Source organism: Python bivittatus, unplaced genomic scaffold (genome assembly GCF_059951505.1).
Source record: "Python bivittatus isolate LINGU-HERP-01145 unplaced genomic scaffold, Pbiv_v1 ctg000330_np1212, whole genome shotgun sequence".
NCBI classification, from domain to species: Eukaryota; Metazoa; Chordata; class Lepidosauria; order Squamata; family Pythonidae; genus Python; species Python bivittatus.
In genome coordinates, this window is record NW_028277058.1 from 20,163,836 (window position 1) to 20,189,141 (window position 25,306).

General features: G+C 38.7%; 2 long non-coding RNA genes across 2 annotated transcripts in view; one reads left to right on the forward strand and one right to left on the reverse strand.

Moving 5' to 3' along the window:
* The first annotated feature begins 4,262 nt into the window (after positions 1–4,262).
* LOC148215908 (uncharacterized) overlaps positions 4,263–25,306 on the forward strand; it is a 44,594-nt gene continuing 23,550 nt past the window's right edge. Inside the window, exon 1 of the long non-coding RNA XR_015796317.1 lies at positions 4,263–4,306. This is a non-coding gene — a long non-coding RNA (uncharacterized LOC148215908). The remainder of the gene's footprint in view (positions 4,307–25,306) is intronic.
* On the reverse strand, positions 5,036–20,185 carry LOC148215909 (uncharacterized). Its single transcript, XR_015796316.1, has 5 exons — positions 20,117–20,185; positions 18,764–18,844; positions 17,928–18,000; positions 8,196–8,378; positions 5,036–6,468 (listed from the first exon to the last, which is right to left on the reverse strand). It is a non-coding gene; the product is annotated as an uncharacterized LOC148215909 (long non-coding RNA).

A 25,306-nucleotide genomic window follows, 5' to 3' on the forward strand; every position in this document is an offset into this window, starting at 1 on the left:
GATTCCTTATATTTTTTTTCTCTTCCAGAGATAGTACTCTTGAAATCCTAAACTCTTCAATTTATGCTGCTCTTAGAGTGCCAAGGGTATGGTGATAACACTAACGGGATACCCTAGTGAGAGAACTGGAATGGGGACAAAACCACCACACATTCTTTTCTCCACTTGGAAGGGCCTGTCCTAACTACAAGCTAGTAGAGCAGGGTCTGTTCCATATTCTTTCACCTGCAGGTCAACAACTGATTACATCTGCTTTTGCTGCTATCCTCAGGATCTACTACAAGTAAAGCAATTTAGGATTGGATGTGTACATGTCTGTCAGATTGAGTGAGAGGATCTTCCTGAGTCCAAGAAATTTTCTCAAAGTGCTAATTAACCAACTGCACAGGTTAATTGCAAAGAGATGAGCAAGGTTACTAGATGAGTAAGCAGATTGCCAGTAATTATACCAGACATTGTATTATTCATTCTGGGATTTCAGTGTGACCAAATTATGACAATAGTGAAAGCAGACACTCCAAGTGTCATGGAGGTGGTTGAACAGACATTCTCTTCCCAAAAACCAGATGCCTCAGAATGCTGTGAATTTAAAGACCACTTCTACAGCACTGTAGAAAGTCAGTCAAATGTATGTAAGCATTCACAATTATAAGCCTTGAGGTGACACAATGATATATATCCCCTACCCATCTTATACTGATGCAGAAAAATTAGCGAGATCAGAACCACACCCATTCTCTATCTTCAACTCCAGTGGGTAATTGTCTTTGCCACTAAGACAAGGCAGGCTCTTTAAGCAGCATAGAAATGGCATTTCTACAATTTGGTGCAGTTTTTGTAACAATGCAGTTGTAGGCTCTTTACTCACAGCAGCCCTTGAAGTGTTGTAACCAATGCCCTCCCTTGAAACAATTGCACAGTACAAAGCCAACCAGGCTATTTTGGTACCTGAGACAGAAAATCCAATAAGTGTCCTTAATTTCTGGAAACAAAAATATAATGTACTGAGTCAACATTTAATCAGAGTAGAACCAATGAATCAATGAAACTTAAATTGACCATGGATGATTTAAGCCCCACTGATTCCAGTTGATCTAAATAGTACATCCAGCCACTAAGAATTAATAACTAATGATATGTCATTATCTGCTGACTGAGGTTGTTGCTTCTCTCCGCTTAATAGCAGGACCAGCACTGCACAGGTTACCTGTATTTACTTAAAGGTAAGCTCCATTATCTTCAGTGATTCTCACTATTGGGAAAACAGATCCTAAAAACCCATGTTGGATGGCTAATGTTTATTGCTGTTTGTATTAAATGTAATTGCCATTGGCCTATCTGCCAAATTATCTCTGTTTTATTATTTTGTTTTATTTAGTCTTAGAGTTAATATCTTGCCATGTGGATTCAGAGTAACTTACGTCATACCATTTTTACTGGAACAGTTAAAATCACATAATAATTTCTCTTCAACAGATGAAACAGCCAAACTGTGGCTTCTCAATAATGGTGAAATGAATAACTTTTTTTTTTTTAACTAAAAGTAAACTCAGAATTGCTTTTTTTTGTTTTTGTTTTGAAAAGGAAGAATTTTATAATGAAGTTTAGGCTATTAGTGCTGAAAAGCTCCTCCCCCCTTGTCAAGAGTCTCAGGAGGGGACAACTGTCCATGAAGTGGCATGTTCCAAATTTTTGAAGCACTTAATTATTTAAAACAATAGTTTTAAATTTCTGGAAACTGTGTCCAAAAATAAATTGGGAGCCCCTGTGCACCCCCTCCCCAAATCCTAGTTGCAATGTGAACAATGGACAGGAGCATGAAAACAGACCCCCAGCTGTCTCTGGAGCAACCAAAGAACACATGAGTGTGTTTACTGCACTGCTTCATTCATATACATTTACCCTGGATGTGGGAGTGTCCAGATATCATGTTCCTTTTGTAATGTTCTCGTGCTCTCCCTCATCATCTTCTTTTTTTCTCACCACAAAAATCTTAAGAAGGGAAAGATGGAATAGGAGCAGAATGCATTATGACTGCTCAAGCTAGAAGCGATGCATTTGCCTTAGAGGCAGTGAAAGCCAGTTCTATTTTTTTTCCTCTATCCATTTCAAGTCGTGGGGTAACTTGAAAGAATATCAGGAACCACTGATATGTGAAGGGACCCAAAGAAAATCCTGTAACACAGCAGCATAAATAATGAGGCAGGAAATTGTTTGCTGAAGCAGCTGAGCAGAATAAATAAACTCCTGTTCCAACCAATCAAGCTTAAAGGCTTTTGCGGGTGCAAAACTGCATTAAGTAAACAGGTCTTTTAGTTTTTAAAGAGGCAAACAAGACAGCACAGAGCCGCTTCCCAGAAGGGGACACTTAGAGCTAACTATTAAACTAAGCCAAGACATGGTTGGCTCTTTATCCTGATTGCACAGTAATACCTTGACTTTACGGTTTAAACTTTAGCTTCAAGACTTGGCATGATCTCCCAACAACACTGTTCCAACATTTCAGGTTAAAAATAGTAAAACACAGCTGTTAACCTACACAAATTGGAAAGTCTGAATAATAAACTGACCACTAGCTTTCTACACAATCTGCAGGAATATAATTTTTGCTTTCAATTTTTAACAATACAAGATTAAATATACAGCCCTCAAACTCTCCACAAGGGCTTTCTAGATAATGCCCCCCGCCCAGCTCTGATCTGTAGTCAAGGGTTCCAATGCCTGTGTGAATCCGGGAGGGGGGGATTCAAAAAGTCAAGACAACATATGTGATTGGTGGATCAAAGCCTCTCCTCTTTTTGAATTTTTTAACCTCTCTGCCTCCCCCTGCCAACGCACCTGCTTTGCCCTGTTATTTCCATTTCAGGTACAAACTGCACATTCAGTTCTGCATAAACAACTTCTGCATGAAACTTTCTCTAGGGCACCAAAGAGTGGTACAGCATTTTGGGGTATTCAGAGATCCACTTTTAGAGAACCCATAGGTTTATTTTGTTTTCTAAATGAAAGAAATGTGCAATGTTGCTATATTTCCTCAGTCTTTGAAGAAAGATTGAGAGAAAAATAAACAATTAGTCAAGATAAGAAATAGGAAATGACAAATAGCTCATTTACTTGTAACAGTTCCCATCATTTCCCACAGGGATTCATTGGGAAGTGGATCATTGTCTTTTGAAGCTCAGCTGAATCCCAATGTGAAATTATGGCTATGGTGATAAGTAAACTAGCTGTTGAGTCTTACCTGCCTGCACCAATAGTAACTGCTGCTAAAAAGGCAGACTGTTCTGCTAGTGCAGTGTTGTCCAAACTTGGCCACTTTAAGATGAGTGGACTTCAACTCCCAGAATTCCCCAGCCAGCCATGCTCGCTGGGGAATTCTAGGAGTTGAAGTCCACTCATCTTAAAGTGGCCAAGTTTGGACAACACTGTGCTAGTGTATGTCATGTGATATCCCCTTCTAGCTCAAGCCCAGGTAAGATGACACAGGAAAGTGAAATGAACATGAGGCCTCTTGCTGCTAAAACAGCTTCTAGGAGTGTCAATGTTGCTGCCCCAGACATAATTGTTCATTAAACCTGTTCAGTAGGCTAGCACAATTATCATCAGTTTCCACTTCTCCTTTTTTGAATATGTCATCTTCAGTGCGACAAACTTGCAATTTTTTAAAAGTCCAAATGATTTTGGTGCACATTCTCCAAGCACATGCATTTGGCCTACTTAATATCATTTCTATAAATGTTTGCTGTTATATATTATGTTCATGAATATGTGGCTTTTAAAAACAGAGTTTTCTCTAATTGTTGTCAACCTAAATGGCATAAATCTGAGATCGGTGATAACTACATTTCACTTTGTACAGTGGCTCAAAGACACAAAATGATCTAAGTTCCTCTTCAGACGCAAAACAAATTCTTCCCCCATCTATTTCTGAGTACTGGTTTAAAGAGGCTTGTGCTGGGGATTGTTAACTCTGCTAGCAGCAACTCAAGACTTGAGGCCCAGGCATTTCTAGGCCAACTACCTCCGCTTTTTTCAAAGAGACACTAGGGACTTTTTGCCTGCAAAACATTTGTTCCCTCCTGAGCGACTGGTCCTCACTTTTAACAAGTTAATGCCAAACAGATACGTAGATTGTTTGGGCGACGGTTTCCAGGGTTTGTTGTCACTTGAGCTTTTTGCTGATTAGACATGAAAGCTGAACATCACAGTTCCTCCTTCCATTTGTACCTCTCCAAATCCAGAGGCTTTAGACTAGATCATTTCTTTTCTAGCTGGACTTTGATTTTCCATAGGAAAAACTAAAAAGGTATGTAGCTCATGGTGAATTGTTGGACTTGGGACTTCAACCAGCCAGTTCAGCTCTTTTCAGTTTTTCTTTTCAGCAATAAAGGCTAACTATATGGGTGGAATAGGCATAACGTGTGAGCCAGCCATTGTGTGCTGCGATTTTCCCAAACAATTAGTGATACAGAATCTATAAATTCACACCTACAACTTTGGAAAGACATTATAGTTCATAGCAACCTTGCAGAGCACATCCTCTTCATGAAGTTTTCTGGTTCATTCGAGGCATCTTCAGGGGGAAAAAAAACCCCAGTACCAGTGGGAATTATCTCTCTTCAAGGCCATGGAAGACTAATCAAGAGTACAATCCAAGACCCAGAGAGATAAGTGTAATGAGCCTTTTTATTGCTTTTGAATGGAAGACAGCAGCTCCCTGTGCCTTTAGCCATCATTATAAAACTGTACTATTACTTGTCCATTGTGTAACTGTGGTAGAAAAAAATCAGAGGGAGCTTGGTAGTACTTTGTCTGACTAACAAAAGTCTGTGTCTTTTAATAAAACTTGTTAGTTAGAAAAGATGCTACCAGAGTCCTCCAGATTTTATTAATTATATCCAGTAAAACCATACAATCATAAAAATAAGCTTCATTGTATATTCAACAGCATGATGTTGTTTATTAAATGTTATTTTTTAAAATCTGAAGCAAGAAGGCACATATTATATACCATGATTTAAAAGAACCCCACATTTCTGGCTGTATGTATAGGTGCTGACGATGCTCCAGTTCTTGCACACCATGTTATGTCCTCCATTTTTAGTAAAAAAAAATCTTACTGAAATAAGCTTTGAGGAGGAAAACCACTGGGATGGGAAAGATTAGATGATCGTGGACTGTCTCTGGTGTGCTGTTCTACCTTGGGAAAAATAAGACACTAATATTCTGCAGTTCAGAGCCAGACAAATGCTTTGGAAATGGCCAATCTTGTACTATTTATTGGCCTACTTCTTCATTGCATCTAAGAAAATGTTTGTATACATTTTGACATTCTTATGTTCAAATATGCAGTCACTCCCTATATTTGATCTATAGCAAAGCAAATTTGAATGTATGGATCGTCATTTATCCGTTTATTACCAAAATAACCACCCGGCTGGGGAATTCTGGGAGTTGAAGTCCACTCATCTTAAAGTGGCCAAGTTTGGACAACACTGATCTAGTAGGACCATTGTATCTCCCCCCCCCCCTTCAGTCTTATGTCAGCTTTCCTGGCATAGTGTGTGTGTGTGTGTGTGTGTGTGCGCGCGCGCATACGCGCATGCTTTCGAGTCAGTCTTGACTCCTGGTGACTGCATGGACAAGTCTCTGCAGTTTTCTTGGTAAGATTTTGGAATTCCGGGAGTTGAAGTCCACATGTCTTAAAATTGCCAAGGTTGAGAAACGCTGGGCTAGAGGATAGAATTTGTGTCTGTGAAATTTTAACAGAAATATTAATACCTAACAATTTCCTTCCTTAATGTTCTGCCCTATGCAAAAGAAAATTTCTTCATATTTGAATTTGGTCGTAGGCGTAAATATGGGCAGGCTAATTCATTCAGCTAGCCTGACAGGCTTTTTATTTTGGCTTTAGGATTTACTTTCTAGAACTGGCTTTAATTACGTGATTATGAAATGTTTGAAATAGCCATTATGTATTAAATTAGCAGTTTCAGAAAGCACCCTGCATATTGTACTAGTTGAATTATCAACCATTTCCTCTGTAAACTTTTGTGGAATTATATTTCTTCTTGTGGCTATCAGTACTGGAAAATTCTTCAGGCATAGGATTAGTATAAGAGGTTTTTTTTAAAAAAACACTAAATATATCATTCGCATTCCAGGTAGAAATGAATAACTCTAGCCAGCTTGCCTTGCCTTATTCACGGGCTAAAATGATGTATGATGCATTTCCCCAGGCACTGGTCAGGAGGCCAGGTGACTTTGGTTTTAGGGGATTATTGATGTAGATATGTGCACTGCCCCAGGCAGGATATGTTTCAGTTTTTGTGGACTTTTATTGTTATTTTTAACTTGTGTTCACTTGCCCAGAGTTGAATGTCAGGTGGGTGGGCATACAAAGCAAACAAATAAAATAGCCAGCCACAGGTAGCAGTTTCCAGATAAATGGATGAGGAGTAGGAAACCCTGCAGAGAGATAGGAAAAGAGACCGAGTGTCCGCAGAGTATGGTACAAAAAGCCAAGATGGGGGCATAACGATGGGATCAAAGCTCCGCCTGTTTATTATGTGTGACACATATAAATTATGTGCAAGGCATGTAAAAAGCAGGTAGAGTTTCAATCACACCATTGTGGCCGCCATCTTGCTTTTTTTTACCACGTCCTGCAGACACCCTTGAAAAGAGACCCGCCTGCTATTCAGTGTCCCATCCCTAAGCAATTCTATAGCTGTCAAATGCAGTGGAAGATATACACCATTAAGATTCATCCAACAGTCTGATTGCGTTCTACTTAAAAGAATTACCTTTAATCAAGAGCTAGACAACTTTTTTTGAGCTGCAGGCACATTAAAAAATTTGAGACCATGTAGTAGGTGCAGCTTCAAAATAGCTTACATGGTAGATTTGCCTATTCAAAAAATGGCAGCTGTGGTGACAATGGCTAGTGCCCAAACAATTATTTATCAGAAAATGAATTCCCAGTGGAGACTTTGTGGGGCCAAAAGTCATTTCTATAAATAAACATGGTACTAGAAGCTGGCACTTTGCTTTAAAGCATATCAGCTATTTAAGCATATCAGCTATTTATTTAGGTAACTCTATTAAATTAATGAAGAGGTAAGGTTAAAGTCAGGGATCGTAATTCTATGAAGCATTCTGCATGCAGCTCCGGTTATAGTGAGTAAATGTCATCCCATGTTGTGCGTTCTCAAAATGGAACCTTTGACCATGAATATCACAGTCCAATAAACTAACACAATAAACATTTCTCAGAGATACAGAAACATTTACATACAAATTCAAAATTCAGCAAATTTAAATGTGAATTAACAAATATTTAACAGCCATTGATCACCATTGATGAAATTGCTCTTTCATTGCACTTTTGTGTGTTTTCTATAATGCTTTCCAATTATATATGTGATTACTAGGAAACAGGACCATAAAGACTGCTCCAGTTGTTCTCTTGTGCCAAGAGATTACAAATGGGGAGAAGTTAACTGTGCTACCAGAATGCCCCATTCACACAAAATGTATTTGCTAATGTGAGGCCAGTAATGCTTAATTTGCAGTCCAATGTTTGGTGTCTTTCTCCCATATCTTTCCTTGACAGGTTTTTGGTTTGTTTTATTGTTTTTTGCATCATACAAGATTATTTATTTATCCCAGACTAGCATTAAAGACAATTTACTAAAATCTATTAAGTTCTTGCTTTCTTGACCTTACCCTGCTGCGTGGGGTTGACATCAGCCTTGAAAACCATAAGAGTTGAAAACCCTTCCTCATGTATACAGTATTAGGTTAATTAAGGTGGAGTCTCTTTCAATGATTTAAAATGATTTCTTTTCAGGTTTCTTTCTATCTAGGCTAAGGTGCTGTTTTTGAGATAAACTATCAACTGACTCACCCGCTATCTTTTGTTTATTTATGTCTACTTTCTCTTTCATTCCTTTCCCAGATTCCGCAAGATCTCTCACAAGGTGACTAGAATTACAAAAATTCTAGTAATTACCAAAATTCATGACAACCAACCCAAGAAGTTAACTATTTAGAACTGAAACAACCCTAATTATAACAACCATACATATTTAAAACAATATGACATAATATGACAAAATATATGCATAATCACAATTAATAAAAATGTTAATAATTAAAATGTTAATATAAATTAATATAAAACATGCACTAACCTGGGAACTACTAACATTAATAAGAACAGAATGGGTAAACAGATTCTCCAGTAACCAGCTAGTCAAATAGGTCTTTAGATTCCTCTTGAAAGCCTTCAAACTATCATAAAGGAGGGAAAAAAGAAGCTCATTCCACAGTTGTAGGGCCAAGTCTCTGAAGCCCAGGAACCTGGAAATTGTGACCTGAGAATGAGGAACAGAAAGAAAGTCATGTCCAGAAGAACATAAGGCACAGCAGGTTGTAGGGCAAAATATGGGCAGGCAGGCAGATACTGAGTGATCAGACGGCTCAAATTCCAGGAGTATTACCTGTACTCTTGCTCAGATGGAGAACCAATGTTGAGTTCTGTGCTATAACAAAACATGAGAATCACATGGCAGGTACAGAACAATCAGAGGATGGAGAGAGAAATCAGGAATATCAGGAGACCATTGCAGTAACTCAAATGTGAGATAATCAAGGTGTTTACCAATAAAACTGCAATCTCCCCAATCCCAACCCCACAGATCCTATGAATCCTCCTCAAATAAAAAATAGCAACCCTTGCTGAAAGATCATTAAACACAGATATAGAGATAGCTAATCACAGATCACAAGTCAAGGCTGTGGGTGGAAGAAATGGGGCAGATTCAGGAGCTCTGGAGGCAGAAAGGGAAGGAACATAATGAAGGATAGGAAGTTCAGTGAGGCTAAAACACATGATTTCTATTTTATCTATATTCAGCTTGTGGCAATGAGAGGACATCTAAGATAAAATGCTAGTAAGGTATTCTGTCACAGTTGTCCATGCATCATCATCAAGGGCAATGAAAGACCCATGGGCCTGAGTATCATCTGCATAACAATGACAGAAAAAGTCCTGATCATGAATCAGAATAGCCATTGTGTCCGACTGTGATTTGAATTGGATTCAGTGATCATCTGGCTAGCTTCAGATGATCTTGGCAATTTTAAGATGTGTGGATATCAACTCCCAGAATTCTGGGAGTTGAAGTCCACACATCTTAAAGTTGCCACATTTGAAAAACACTGCAGTAGACAAATAGATGCACTTTTATGGAGAAGTAGAGAATACTTCTGAACTGGTCACCTGGAAATTCTTAAAGTCACTGTCAAATTTTTAAAATACCTCTGTTTCAGATATTGCTACTAAATATATAAATGCTTATTCAAGTCACACAGTCTATCTAAATGAGCATTTTTCTAAGGACTACTGAGGTTGGTTGCACATACAAAAGAAGATAGTCTAAATATAACTGATAAAAATACTTTGAGTTTCTTGATTACATTCAATTTTTTTGCTCTAGCATGTTAAGGTCGTGATCCAAGAAACCACTTACTAAAAACATATGTAAGCAATGAAAATTTTATATTCATCACCAGCCTTTGTGTTGCCTGTAATGTGATTGGAAATGGATGGCTACTATGCTAAGTAAAATTTTAAAATCCACTCACTACTTGACTTACAGAAATTACTTTTATGCAAATGCAAATAGTTATTTTTCAAAAAACAAAACTCTTTAAACTTTAATTACTAGTGAGCATCTTTTAAGAACCCTATTGTACTCATAATCTGGTTATCAAATGCCATATTTCTCCTATGGTTGGCTGCCTATTTAACAGGGGAGTTTGATTCAGGTTAGTTGTTTTATATTTTATTATATTTGATCTTTAGATTTTTCAATTCAGCATATAGCAGTGAGGTCTTGAATATTTCTATTTGATTTCTGTTTACGTCTTGAAAAGCCAAAGCCCCCCACAGAGACATATACTCACTGATTCCCAGATATCTCAGAAGGCCAGTTCAGGAGGGAGCTCTGCTTTTACCTTCTTGTCTTAACCCACCAACAATATTGGGAACTCAGTGCTGCTGAAATTCAAAGAAGCAACGGTTTTAAGTTCCTGAAAAATAAAAACAGCTTGTTGCTAAAGATCATTGCCTTGTTTATGCGCTACATTTAAATAGATTATTCCTTACTGACATTAGAATTAAACCATTTTATTCCTTTATATATAAAGTCCATGCCCCACTTTCTGAACAAACTGGTCCATCCTTAATAAAGAGAAATAATGTCTACTGGGAGATTAGCATTCTCCTGCACTGTTAAGGATAAAAAAAAGTTGCCTAACAAAAAAGAGCATTTGTTGTTTTTCTCTGACATTCAGCAAACTAAGCTTTAAAGGAAAACCTCAGAAGAATTATTGCTATAATTTCTCAAGGTTGCTGTAGTTAGCCTTCAAAGGCTCCTCCTGAGTATGCATTCACTTAATTAATAAGGCAGCCAAATTAGTGTAGCAATTTTATAAATCCATATTTCAAAATCTAATTATTAATCTGGGAATTGGAGAACTCCAGAAAAATACTCACCCTTCCAGTGTGTTTTGCACATGGTGAAAAGGGGGAAGGTTGTAGGTTAACTTCTTTTCACCAGAGTTTGTATGTATTGTAGAGTCCCCAACTTCTTCTTAATTCTGGATTATTAATCTTAATCAGAATTAATTCTGGATATAGAGCTGCCTGTTTCAGCTGTAGCCAGAAACACCTAGATCTGACATCTCTCATAGGCGCTGCCATAATACAGGCAAGGTGGGCATGGGAATCAAAGCCATTGTGTCATTATGCACTGATGGGGATCTGGAGAAAGGCCAAGGCTGCCAAATGTGGGGGAAAATAAATTATTTATGTACAACATACAGATTATTTCTTGTAGTTATATGCCATTTTTCCTCAGATATTAAAACAGTTTACATAAAAATCATGACAATAAACTTATGGGTAAAAATAAATTGCACTAACGAAGACAGGCACATCAAGGGAAGGGCTAGGCAAGAGCAAAGAAATATGTTTTTCATTTGGGGGATACTAGGGTGACCAGATTTCCAAGAGTATAAACTGGGACATATTAAATTGCATAAATATAGATATTAATGTTAATCTGTAACCTTGTTTATGAATTACAACAAACAATAAGTCTGCCATGGTTAGTTTTTACATTTTTGTTAGAATATGGTTGCTTGTGGGCCATTTGCAAGCTGGGGGTGAAACTCTTCTGTCTCAGGTGATTGGAACAATGATAAAATGGTGCACTGCTAGAGTTAGTGTTAAAAAAATACAATCACAGTAATAATTTCAACAGCACTGAGTTTCCAAAGTTGTTGGTGAAAAAAGATGTTTTTTGAAAAACATTTTCAAAAAAGAATAAGCATAGGTGTCTATTTATTGACACCAATGTTCCTGAGCTGTGTCATGGAAGTACCAAAACTTTAATTGACAAAATTATTCATCCACTCTTAGGTAAAACAAAAGTACCTGGCTGATATTAATTCTGTAATAATATGAATTACCTCCTTCAATTTTGATGGATGAGTATAATACTCATAAATCTCTCTATTCTTTAATCATTAAAATCTTGTCTGGAGGACTAGATCTGCCTTCCCCATCCTCTAAAAATATATCTATAAACTTGTTTGCCTATCAATTAACCTGCAATACTAGTCCCTGAAATTATTTCAGTTTCTCTTTTATTGTCATGGTGAATCAGAGATTGAAGGGAATTGAAGGACAATCCATCCCTTCTGGAAAGATCAAAAACCTTCCACAGACCTCACTTTCACCTATGGAATAAGTATTCATATCACCATAGCAGGGAATTGGGTCCAGATGTAGTCAGCATAAGAAAGCAGTGGTTCTATTCTGTGGATGGCTACATTTGGATCCAAACCATGGCTTTTATTTCCCATAGATTCAATTCCATTCTGTCCAGGATAGCTTCTAAAAGAACTGAGGTAACCCAAAAAGGTAGGGCTGCCATACCCCAAAATTCAGAATAATTTCTAAATGTTGTCTGTATGAAAAAACTCTGCATGACACTACATCCTGATGTTTTATGGCTTTGAAGCTGGTTTTTCTTGTTCATTTTTAGTAAGTAAATCTACAAGAGGTGGCAACAAGTAACTGACTTTTACTGATCTTAGAAAAATTAAGCAGGTTTGGAGCTAGATCATATTTGGATGGGAAACAACCAGGAAAGTCCAGGATTGTAGGTTAGATTGGGAAATTGTAAAATACATCACCAAAGAAGGCATTTGTAAAGCATTTCTAACTGTTGCCAAAAAGCCTAACATAAGCCTGTCTCCAAAATCACCAAGAGTCAAGCTTGACTAGAGGGAATCTTTATCTTTTAAGTACTAAAGAATAGCTAGCAGTAGTTAAGGATCTCATTAGTTTCACTTGATTATGAAGCAATGAGTTATTAGAATTCTATGGAAAGGATAATTTGTAGTTTACACATGAACCTGAGCAATCTTTAACACAAAGTGCAGATGACACCTAGTTCCATGCAGGGATCTGTAAGAGCCCAGGAGAGAGCCTTCTGGAGGTCTGTGTTATTAACTAGGTGAAAATGTGAAGGTAAGGGCAGAATAGTAAATACAACCAGTTGCAGCTCTAACCAGCCAACTGGAGGACATAGCACCCTTACATATTTATGGAGCAAGAAATGGTGGCAATTACAAGGTTACATTTGTATGTACTGTTTCAGCCAACTGGTGCTCTCTTCACCCTTTTTGGGGTGGGATGGGGAGGGGAGGGGAGGGAAGGGGGAAATCCCAAATCAAGTTTCATCAGTATAGAATTATAGAACTTCTTTATCAGGAGAAGGGTTGTTTTATTTGCACAGCATCACTATTGTGATGATCTTGTGTGTGTCCATTAAAAAAAAAGTTTGTATAAGATGGTCTTGGTCTAATCCAGCAATGCAGTCTGGATGATCTGACATCCACTACACTCTAAGAGCATCAAAGTGGCATTTATTTGGAAAAATTCTCACTCTGTTCACTCAGTTCAGTGCACACGCACTGAACTAAAGGATGAAAAGCTGCCATCTGGATGCATTTATGGAAAGGACCCAAGAGTGCAATCTTCATGCTGAGAACTGGCCTTTTGGCCCCAAGCTCTAGTTTCAAAAGGCCTATTTGAGCTGGCCCAGCAAAGCCCTAGATGTAAACCAGGCCAGTACAAGGATTTAGCAATCCATTGTCACTTCCCCCTGCTGTCAGTTTTCTTGAAATTATATGATGTTGCCTGTTATATCAATATGAAGCAGTATAAAAGTAATCCATGAAAGAATCAGGGAAAAATCTAGTAAATGTTCTAAGCTTGTAATGATATAACTGCTACCAAGAAATACTGTATATTCTTACAAAAATATCAATAGAGGTGAATATGTGATGGAAGACAACCCACACTAACCAAGCACTCCATTACCAAAGTAACAACCCAACCTCCCACAAGAGGAACTGTGTAAGAACATTATTCAAGTGAGCACAAACGCATTGCTGCAACCCAGAACAGCAGAAAAAAGAAAAAAACCACCTATACAACATCTTCCAACAAAATGGATATCCACACAACTTTATCAAATAGTGCCTGACTACTCAACCTACTACAACACAACCAACACAAGCTATGAAAAGGATCACACTGCCATACATCAGAAAAGTCTCAGAAACCGCCAACAGACTTACAACCACATGGCATCTCTGTAGCACACAAACCAACAAAATCACTCCAAAATATCTTAAGTAAACCAAAAGACCCAGTAGCCCAAGAAGAAAAAACAGGAGTCATCTACAACATACAGTGTAAGGACTGTAACAACCACTATGTAGGACAGACAGGCAGAAGACTAGCAGAGCGCATCCACAAGCACCAACTAGCAGAAGACAGGATAAAAACTCCTTAATCTCACAACACATGGACAGACTTAACCATAGTTCGAACTGGGAAACTATTAGCATTTTAGACCAAGCTAAATCCAAAAATGCAAGAGAATTCTTGGAAGCTTGGTATTCAGACAAGGCAGCAATTAACAGACACATAGAGGTAAACAGCATCTACATACTATTCAAAAGAGACAAAAGACCAAAAGATCGCCTCACCACCAGTCATCACCCAGATAAGCAAAGGTTACCACCAGGCACACAATCAAGCAATAAACGTATACTAATCAAGGAACTACCAGAGGAGGAAAACAAAAACCCCACCCCCACCAGCACTGGCAAGGCATGCCACATATAAAGAGAGAGCAAACTCCATCCCATTTTAGCACTGAAGATGTTACCTAGCCGGGTAATGAAATGTTTGCAAGAAAAGAACCAAGCTCAGAGAACCCCAAGGACTCCACAGTTACAAAAATATTTCCATAAAGCAATTTGTTAGAGAAAGATTGTATATTAGGGCTTTGCAGACTTGGAAAATAATTTGGGAGAAGTGCTTTGGATCTCACTGTAGTACAGCATCTGTCTGCTGTTAATTAATGCAACGTAGCTTTTTCATGCTTCTGTGCAAGCCTGAAAGAAAAGATGTCCCTGTTTTTTGAGGAGTCAACTCATGTGACTCTTAAAGCATCTGTGTCCTTTTTTCAGGCTGATGCAAAGATCGACTGCTTTAAAGAGAAATATTATGCTCATATTAGGCCTGAAGCACTTCTTGCAAACTTTTTTCAAAGCATGCCCAGCCAAACTATATAAATCTGCAGGCATATAGAGGAGGAAAATAAAACTGACATTGCCACTCTATCACTACCTCTGATCCAATGGCACCAGCTTTTCCTTAATTACATTTTGAAATGAAATGTTATCAACAACAGCAATGCCAGGACTCAGAAATGAAACTGGTGGATGAACCAGAAAAGCAAAACAAATAGTCCAGTTAGCATTAAATTCAATTAGAGTTCAGGGTAATAAAATAAGAGCATATATATTCCATAAATCTGACATACTGCTGAGCAGGAATAGGACCTCTCCAAACTTTCTAGCAAAGAGGGAGCCTGAAACTGGCAGGTAATAGAGCCACTCGCTTCTCCAGAACCTCCTACACCAGCGGCTGCTAGACACGTGTATGGCTTCCCTCATGATGTCTCCTCCAGGGGACCAAAATGCCTACAGACCCTTCTGACTCTCCTGACTTCAAATAATTTTAATAAAGGAAAGTAGCCATACTACAAAATCAAACAGCCGCTTCTAACGTCATTTTTATTTTTGAGAATATTTCTGGGCTCAGCCTCAGCTGTGGTCTTAAAAAAATGAAAATGATTGGTGCCTGCAGGCAAAAAGAAGTTGCAAGCCTGCCCTGAAAAAAATGTTAAAGGTAAACTTGAATGGTGGAGTGGGTGGAGAGTGGGTGGAGACTCATAAGGCACAAATCTGCATTTTTTCTATCTAAGAACAATTACAGTAAATTAGGTAATATATATAGAAAGTAAACAACCTTTCTGTCCATTTAACTGCCAATAAAATACCTTTTCCCATTCATTTGCATCCCTAAATTAGTAATTCCTCCTCAACGGCAATTTATTTGTAATAGCTAGGAACAGGTACAAGAAGTGAACAAAGAAAACAAGACTGACTAGTGGGTATTTTTCATGATTCCTTTGCACTCTTATCTTAAAAAAATGCAGTTTCAAAAATCTGATGGACCATGAATCCAAAGGTAATGAAGAGCAAATCTGAAGTCCCCCGCCCCCATTACATTCCCATCTACATCTTGCAGTATTTTTGAAACTTGGCAACTTTAAGCCACAATGCTAACTGGGGAATTCTGGGAGTTGAAGTCCACACATCTTAAAGTTGCCAAGTTTCAAAAGTACTGCTGTAAAATGTAACAAAGTCCCCTTTTATTGATTTTCCTATTCATCCAACATTTTTATCTGCAAATTAATATTATCAGTTGGTTCATAATTCTGTTAAGAACTAAGGTTTAAAATGCTGTGTAAGTGATAGAAAAAGTAAAGGCTGATGACTCAGCCAAGAGAAGCCTGCATTGGCTGCAATGACTCATGGAAAGCAATCTCTCCTTCATGGGGCACAACATTTTTGTTCTATATCTTTGCAGTGCACAAAATGTACAGCAGGGTAAACACTGAATGGAGATAATTAGATTTCTTTGCCCCTTTATCATACAGTTTTCAATGTCACAAGGACAGAATTGGTATCAGACTTGAAGTGAACCTCCACTAGTGCTGTTGATGCACCCCAACACTCTGTCCACCCAACCCAACCCAAACCCTGGAACTATAAAGCCCTTGCCCGCATCCCCTTTCTCTTCATATCTAACACCACTTGGTCCATGTAATGCTGGTTATTCTGTTTCTGGCTGTGCCAGGCCAAAATGGGTTTTAGAAGCTGAAAGGTGAATAGCTCCTTTTGACTATGAGGAATTGGGACCTGAGTTTGTGCAGAAATGATAATACATGTGCTGAATTCCTTCTTGTGATTCCATATTTGCATCCCATACATGCACTATTGTTCCTCAGTTTTGATCCAAGAGCTAGGTGACTTCCTTCATGGAAGCTTGTGGTTATCACATTTTTCCCAAGGACAATGTCTGGTGAGGGAAATGTGATTGTTCTCATAACTAGTAGCTGTATGACAGCCAGTTTGGTGTAGTGGTTAAGGCGTCAGGCTAGAAACCGGGAGATTCTGAGTTCTAGTCCCACCTTAGGCACAAAGCCAGCTGGGTGACCTTGGGCCAGTCACTCCTTCTCAGCACTAGGAAGGAGGCAATGGCAAATCACTTCTGAAAAAACCCAGCAAAAAAAACAAACAAACCCCACAGGGACTACGATGACTGGTGTGGGTCTTCCGGGCTGTGTGGCAGGGACTACTCCACTACTCCATGAGTCAAAAACTGACTTGAAAGCACACACACAAATACACACAGTAGCTGTATATATTGTATAATAATGTGGTCGCTCCCATATCAAGAGTCCCTTTGCTTGCTGAGCTTAGTAATGGATGAAATATTAGTTCCCCTTCTACATCCATGACATTTTGTGAACTTTTAAAAGCATCGGCATCATTATTTTGTTCAGATATTGCAAACAGAAATTCAATCTGTTTATCCCAGTCTATTTATCCCTGTTCTACTGTAGTACAGATGCATAATTTAGGGCCCCAGAGTGGTGTGTGACCCTTGGAATCCCCTACAAAAGGTGTCACCAAATTGTCATGTTCAGTGTGACCAAAAGAGAAATGGTTAAATAGAGAGTGATCATATTTATAGCATTTAATGAATTGAATTATAAGTGCATTACATTATATCAGATCAGAATTTTAGCCTAGACCATCCACTTCTTCTTTGTCCCAGCCTAATTTGAGGGGGATGGGGGTGGGGACGGAGGATAAGATGCATCCCCAGCACAACATTCAACTGCCTGTGCAACCCTCAGTCTGAAAAAAATAGTGAATACCCCTATACTACAGCAAAGTTTGCCTCTGACACATTGAGTGTGTGTGTGTGTGTGTGTGTGTGTGTGTGTGGTGATTCCAATAGTTCTGGCCCACAGCAATGCTTTATCTTTATCTCTGTAAATCAACAGTCTTCTTAGTGTGCAGCCCTAAGATTGTAACCAGGGATATAACCTTCCTTGAAATGATGGGATTCAGTAGAATTTATGCCTGAGTAAATTACTTCAAAGATGCTACTGAATAGTTGACAAACAGAATAGAATTATCCATTTAGACACTTTTCACAAGATGTCAGAAAACCAGAATTTGACACAGGGTTTTGAATTCTTCCCTTCTGAGCAATATTTATTTGTGTTATACATAAAAGAGAACATTGTAAAGAAGCAGAAGTTTTCTTCAAAATTTAAATGCCATACAGTACTGAGAAAGGAAGGATAGAGTGGCCACATCTTGAAACTTAGCAGATAGAAAAAAATACAAACCTGTTTACAGCAGTTAAAAGGGTCATCTCCCACACAGAACTGTTTCAGATTTCAGCTGAGGTAAGTATATGATCTGTAAATAGAAAGCCTGAAATGAAGTAAGCTTGGCTGACAACAAATGTTGACATGGAGGGAACCATCATTATATAATGGAAAAGGAAACAGAAAAACATTTAAGAGAAGTTACAATAAACAAAATGTAGGTCAAGGTGAAGACTATCCAGGCAAGTACTGTATCTGTTATTAGAAATTAATGTTACAAGAAAAACAGTGAAAGACTAGGGGACAAGCAAGCCAGGATTCATGAAAAATGCTAAAAAGCAATCTACAGAAATAATATGCTCTTTAGTCTCTGTTATACCCCAAGTGGTTCCTATAGAGCAGTGTTCCTCAACCTTGACCACTTGAAGATGTGTGGACTTCAACTCCCAAAATTGAATTCTGGGAGTTGAAGTCCACACATCTTCAAATGGCCAAGGTTGAGAAACCCTGCTATAGAGAACCTGTGTCTTTATTCTAGCTGGGTTTTTCCCCCCATTTTTTTCTCTATTTTTTTAAAAAAGCAAAACCAAAAGTAGTATTTTCTATAGAATACACTCTTTTGCACTTGTTTTATAACTGCATGCTTAATCATGAGATTGTATCAAAGAAAGCAGTCAGCTAAATTGCCAGGAAAAAAGTGATCTAACATTAATCTTGCATTGTTTTGGGTTCCAAAATAACTGATACTTCCAAAAGTAAGGTTTTGTAATTAAATGTTTCGATCAAACAAATAGCTTCACTATATTCTGAAAGTAGAATCTTCTCTCAGAAGTTGTTCTGTGTGTTTAACTCACCTTTCCACAAATAAATGATGACTACATTTCTTAGCATGGAAGTGACAGGCAGGCACCAATCTTGCATTTTCATCAGCTGCTCTATAATGGATAGCACTGCATTACAGAAATGACCTTTTGGAAATGAAAACCCCTAACTTTGCAATAGTAACAGACTATCCTCAAATCCTGAATGTGGAGACTGGCAGATGCTTCTGCAATTTCTCTAGATGTATATCTTTGTTTCACTTTATTTTGGGTTTTTTTGGATTATTGTATTGCTTGGGCTACTTCCTGTTCCAGACTGTTTGCAATTAGCATAACTGTCATATCCACTGGGTAGTAAATATTTCAGCAGAGTCCATTAGGGTCTAGTATCTGGTCCCTCCCAACACCAATTTCTTAGGCCAGTCTTTCCCTTCTAACTGTTTTAAGCTATAAGTACCAGGATCCCCAGTTGTGGAACATATTGAGAACCAAAGACAGATATATCAGTTATGCCAACAACCTACAAATGCCCAGCTTCAAGGCTGAGAAGTACAGGACACAAAGTCCATTAAACCATGGGAAGAGCAGGAGAAGGAAGTTCCAGAATTTGATTGCAGTGGGAATAAAGAGGAAGTGCACATACATGTTGGTAGAAGGCAATCAACTCTTTTACTGGCTTCTTTCTAATATGCAGTAAAGACTCTTTATCTAATGGTGGCATGTCAGAAAACAGTAATCAGGTTTGAATCCAGGGCCTATTCAAGACATGCCAAATATTGTGAGCTTCACAGCAATCATCACAACTTTTAGGAAACTGGTTGATTGCTCTAGATCTCTTTGGGACTACTGTCACTTACTTCCTAGCTTGTTACAGTGAGATTACTTGGTAAGCAATCTTGGAAAGATTCTAGATAGTGGGAATGTTGTAGGCATAATATATCTTGACATCAGCTCAGCATTTTTCAATGTATCCTGTGACATTTCATGAATCAGCAGGGCCTTGAATTGTTCACCAATATGTAACAATCTGAGCAGGCATATAAATTACTGTGGCACAATCATCCCACTTATAATAAAAGGGATTATTGTTCTGTTTAAATGGCCAAAATCACCCCTTTAAACCAATGAATGTTAAAATAACTGCTATCAATCTCTGATTTTCTCACTGACTTGATATATGACATACAATGTCAAGCTACCAACATTCTGCAGAAGGAAAACCCCAACTCTACACTCTGTATTCAGGTGTCTAGTTAGCCTTCTATTTCCCAACACATCTGGATGACACTGTGGTAGAAAGGCTGGTCAAGCCTGAAATGGCCCGAGAGGTACACTAGAACTCTGTCTCATACTTTCCTCAAGCTTCGAACTGGAATGTTCTCTTACCAATTTTTCAGGAAAAAGGAATGGTGACCTTATTCTTGTGTCTTTAACAGCTTCAGCTGCAGAAGCCAGTAATTCAAACTTTCTGTGGAGTAAAGAATAAATATTTCTGATATTCATGCTGCAATGTTTTTGTTGTTACTATTGATTTTATCATTGCTATTATTGTGTGTCATGCATCTGTAAGTTTGCTAAAGCCATTACATACCAAGAGAGAGAGTGAAGATACAGATGACGACTTCAAGCCTGAACTGCATGGTGTCATTTTAAAGGAAAGCCAAGTTTTTGTCAGTTCATTCCTTTGTTTGAAGCAGTGTTTTCTGTGCCATGCTGGCTGAGGAGGATAATCAGTATAGCTGGGGAGGGCTTGCTTGTGGAATATTTTAGGGATATTTGACGAGGGAGCAAGATTTGAGGGAGCAAGAGAAGCTTCTGTGGAAGGTACCAGGGTACTTTAAGACAAAGTGTGACTGGCAGAAGATATGATGTTGCTGAACATATTCCTGTAAACAGAAAGCAGTGCATTATGCAGGGCAGGATTTGTTGGGTGGGAATTCTTGATGAAGTTCCTTCCAGCTGAGTTATCGAAGTTGTGAGAGCAAGCGCTGATAGCCGGAGGCAAGGTGACAAGCCCTTAAGTGAGCTGCTGAAGTATGGAGCCACCAAGGAGCACCAACCACTCTCTTGTAATGCTTAGCTCCCAACTTGTTTTCCCAGGGCCCCTTCTACAAAATAAGAATGTACAAGAGAACAGCCTCAATTTAGGTCACTGATTTGTTGTTGTTGTTGTTGTTACAAGGATTATTGTTATTAAGCCCGTATTTTCTCATTTGTATTTTCTATAGTAATTTAACCCACAACATTTCTGTGATGTTGGTACATTGTCATGTAGCTGAGGGGAGGCAAGCTGTCTGACATCATAACTCAAGGTGCGGTCTAAAGCATGACTGCCTTGAAATGACTTCAGCTGAAATCAGTGAGATTGCTCCCAAGGGCACATAGTAAAGACTGTAAAGTAAGCTGTCCAAATATAATAATTGAATCATTGATCAATGCTGGTAACCACCTGGAGACATTCCAATAAAAAGGTTTTGTTTCATAACAAACATTCTTAGAATAGAAGAACATCATTCCAAAACTTGACAGCCTCCAGATGTGTTGGCACTGTAGCTCCTAGGATCTCTACAGTTCCAAAACTCCTCTGGCTCATTCTTCTTCATCCTGGTGACCGCTGCATGTGTTGGACTCCAGCTATCAACAAAGCCATTCTGTCTCAGAATGATGGGACTTGAATTCCAACATATTTGGTAGGCATGAGCCTGAGGTCTGATGATATATGGCATGGCTCTTTTCTTTCTTTATCATTAGTATATGTGGGAGACATAGGTAGGTAGGTAGGTAGGTAGGTAGGTAGGTAGGTAGGTAGATAGATAGATAGATAGATAGATAGATAGATAGATAGATAGATAGATAGATAGATAAATTTTATGTTGATAGTGTCCTCTCACCTTGTGGTCTTGCCTCTTTAGGATTTATACATTAACAGTGTGTGTTGTTATTAGGTGAATTATGCTCTGTTGTAATGAGATTACTGGACGGGGGCATTTTGCTTCATTTATCAACATTTTCTGGGTTCTTGATGGTAATGTATCTCGCATTTTGCTAATATACTGGAGCTTCCACTGAAGCTTAGAGCTCATAAGCCAATATATCTTCAATATCCTTAGCATTCTTTATAAACAGTCTTTGAAATTAAACTTGCATGGAAGGTTACCACGCTTTTAGTTCTGCGTGTCATGCTAAGCTTCACATGTAGAATGAGAAAAGATCACTACTGATACTCATTGGATCAGATGCATGTTAAGAGGCTATGTGGGATCAAGTAGCCAAACTTAAATTTATAGAATGAACAAAGGTTGAAAACCAGACAAATATGGTCTGTGGGATTGCATACATCAAAAATCTCCTCCTGGCCTCCAAAAACTTTTGTTAGTTGTGCCCCTTGTTCACAGTAGTGATCAACCCTCACCAACAAAGTAAGAAAAATACTGAATAATTCACAAAATTTCTCACAGCCCGGAGAAATTTAAATCTAGAATGAATAACAATTGGCTACAAGCTGTGTTTCTCAGATTTTCTGAGTTTGTTCATATTTACTTTAGCTCCAGGCTCCATCCCTTCCTGTGTCCCAATTGCCTGCTGCCTTAGAGAATGTGTAGCAATTCCCAGTTCCAGTGGTACCATCAGGCCACTGGATCCTAAAGGCTGTTTTATCAATGCATTACTAGATGTTCTTGTGTCCTCCTAGAAGGTCCACTCTCTGATCTGCCAATCTGGTCTCTAAGCATAGTAACAATGGCAAAGTCCAGGAAATAAAGGGTACTTCCTCCTGTAGAAGGGGTACTTCCACTTGTAGAATTTGTATTCGTAATTTGAGGGGAATACCTGCAGCCTCTGCCTGAAGCAGCATTAGAAAACTGTCATTGTCCTATAGCAGTGTTTCTTAAACTTTTTTCTCTTAGGACCCCTTCCCACTTTTAAAAATTATGGAGGACCCCAAAAGAGCTTTTGTTTGTATGGGTTATATTTATCAATATGTACTGTACAGTATTAAAAATTAAAATTGATGCATTTGCTGCCACTACCACTTCTCATGATGGTTTGATGGGATTTTAATATTGTATTCTTTTTCAGTGTAGACTGGCAAATAATTTTGATTTCATGGACTCCTGAGAGGGCCTTGAGGGACCCCCAGGGGTTCTAGGACCACACTTTAAGAAACACTGACCTATAGAAATGTCTCCATGCAATCCCAATGACATCCTGAGAAAGTCTAAGACATACCTAGAAGCAAACCTTATAAGTATCAGTAAGGAAAACTGGGGAGGGGGGGGGGGACCTTCCTGACAACTGCATGTCAGATTGTTGCCTCACAGTATTATTTATTTTAAAAGACACAGATATCATAACAAGGATTTAGGAGTAATTTAGCTGACACTGATTTAACCAGCTATGCAATACAATTACACTAGCATGCTGAAATGGTGCTTGATCCCTGCTCTAGTGGCCATGTGAGGATCAACAATAGGTCATTTTGAAGTTGGCCTGATTCTGTTTGTTGGCTGGTTAATATTTTTTAAGCAACGAGTTTTTGAACTTTTGTATTTATAAAATAATTCTTAGAGGAACAGTGACTAAGTATTTTTCTTCTGCACAGGAGATACACAGTGCCATCTATTTATCTGCTTTATTGCATTTATAATTTAATAAGAATGATAGGGAGATGGATGGAATCAGGCATTCCATCTCTAGTATTAACAGACCATACAATTTGATCTTTATTCTAGTCTGGACTTTTGTAAAGGTCAGTATCATTCTGCCTTGCAAATAACAATAAAAATGAACAGGTCAGTAAATTAATCCAAGCTGCCATGGTTTACAGAATGATTCACTGGCTCTGAAAGCAATAGAAGACATGTTTAGGATATGCAGAGGGCCTTCCAAAGACAAAAAGACTTTCCTGGGCAAAAACACTGAAGAGACTTGTCCCTTAGACAAATCTGCAAGAAAAAACAGTATCTCAGACTTTGAAATAGCTACTTCTGTCAGTTGTTACTAGGCACAAATGTACACACACACACACACACACACGTACTGGTGAGTGCCAAAGCCACTGTCCTGGGTGAAACCCAGAGCATCCAGGAGTACAACAGTAAGATGGCACCCAAAGATGAGCTGCTGAGAGAATGCCTGAAACAGCAGCAGACATGGGACGAAGTTCAAGCAGAGGAAGTGCCATGGCAAGACAAGACCCTGCATGGGATGTACCATTGACAGATAGCTGAAGTGGCTGACATTGGGAAATCCTACCAGTGTCTGGAGAGGGCTGCACTAAAAGGTAGCACTGAGGCACTGATCATAACAGCACAAGAACAGGCACTAAGCACCAGATCCATAGAAGCAGGGGTCTACCGCACTAGACAGGACCCAAGGTGCAGACTGTGCAGAGAGGCCTCAGAGACAGTCCAACATATAGTGGAAGGGTGTAAGATGCAGGCAGGAACAGTATACACTGAACGGCACAACCAAGTAGTGTACAACCAATTGTGTACGGGAACATCTGCACAGTGTATGGGCTAGACCTTCCCAAGTCCAGATGGGAGATTCTACAGAAGGTTGTGGAGAATAACAGTGTTAAGATACTGTGGGACTTCCAGATCCAGACAGACAGGCAGGTACTGGCCAATCAACCAGATATCGTAGTAGTAGACCAGGACCAGAAGACAGCAGTGGTGATAGATGTAGCAGTGCCAAGTGACAGCAACATCAGGAAGAAGGAGTATGAGAAGCTGGAGAAGTACCAGGACCTGAAGCAGGAACTAGAGAGGATGTGGAAAGTAAAGGCCAAAGTGGTCCCAGTGGTGGTAGGAGCACTCGGGGCTGTGACTATATACTGCCTAATATGTACTTTTTTGTATTCACTATTCTGTTCCACAGACAAGCTTCCTAACACATTACATTGCTGGGTTATTTTCTCCCTGATCTATGCAGTTTTGTGTAAACTTTCCCCTGTACCTATACTTGTACTCAAATTTTAGTAGTAAAATATATCAAAACATTCTGAAAAAGCATAGATTTCCATGTGCTTGCTTACTGGGCTCTTTGAATAGACTGAGGGATGTATGTTGAGTAAACTGATTAAACTTTGGATTAACAAATTTCTCCTTCATCCTGATTCAACCCATGCATATTACCTTTGAAGTTTTGAAGTAGTTTGTGATATTGTAAATATGCACTACTGTAAATTGCTTGAGTTGTAAATTGGCTTTAGATAGTTCTGCCTCCTTCCCAGAAGTTGTATGTTCAGTAGTCATTCATGGGGGAAACTTTTTGAGAAAAGTTAGGAGTCCTGAGCCCTATCTGGTTTGACAACCTGAGGAAATTTGGCCTCTAGCTGTTCGGCACGAGATTAATTAAAGAATTAATTCTCCTTGAAGTGGAGAGTTAATGGCATTTTTTGTTGTTATTACTGTGAATGTTGATCAAAGTATATTTACCCTACAAATCCCCCTTGAAACTAAACATTCACACAAAGGGTGTGTGAGATTGCTCAACATTGTTTTATGTCTCTCACATGAAAGCACCTGAAGCTGGTGGCAATTTTATTCCTTCACAGAAATAAAGTTTTTCCGA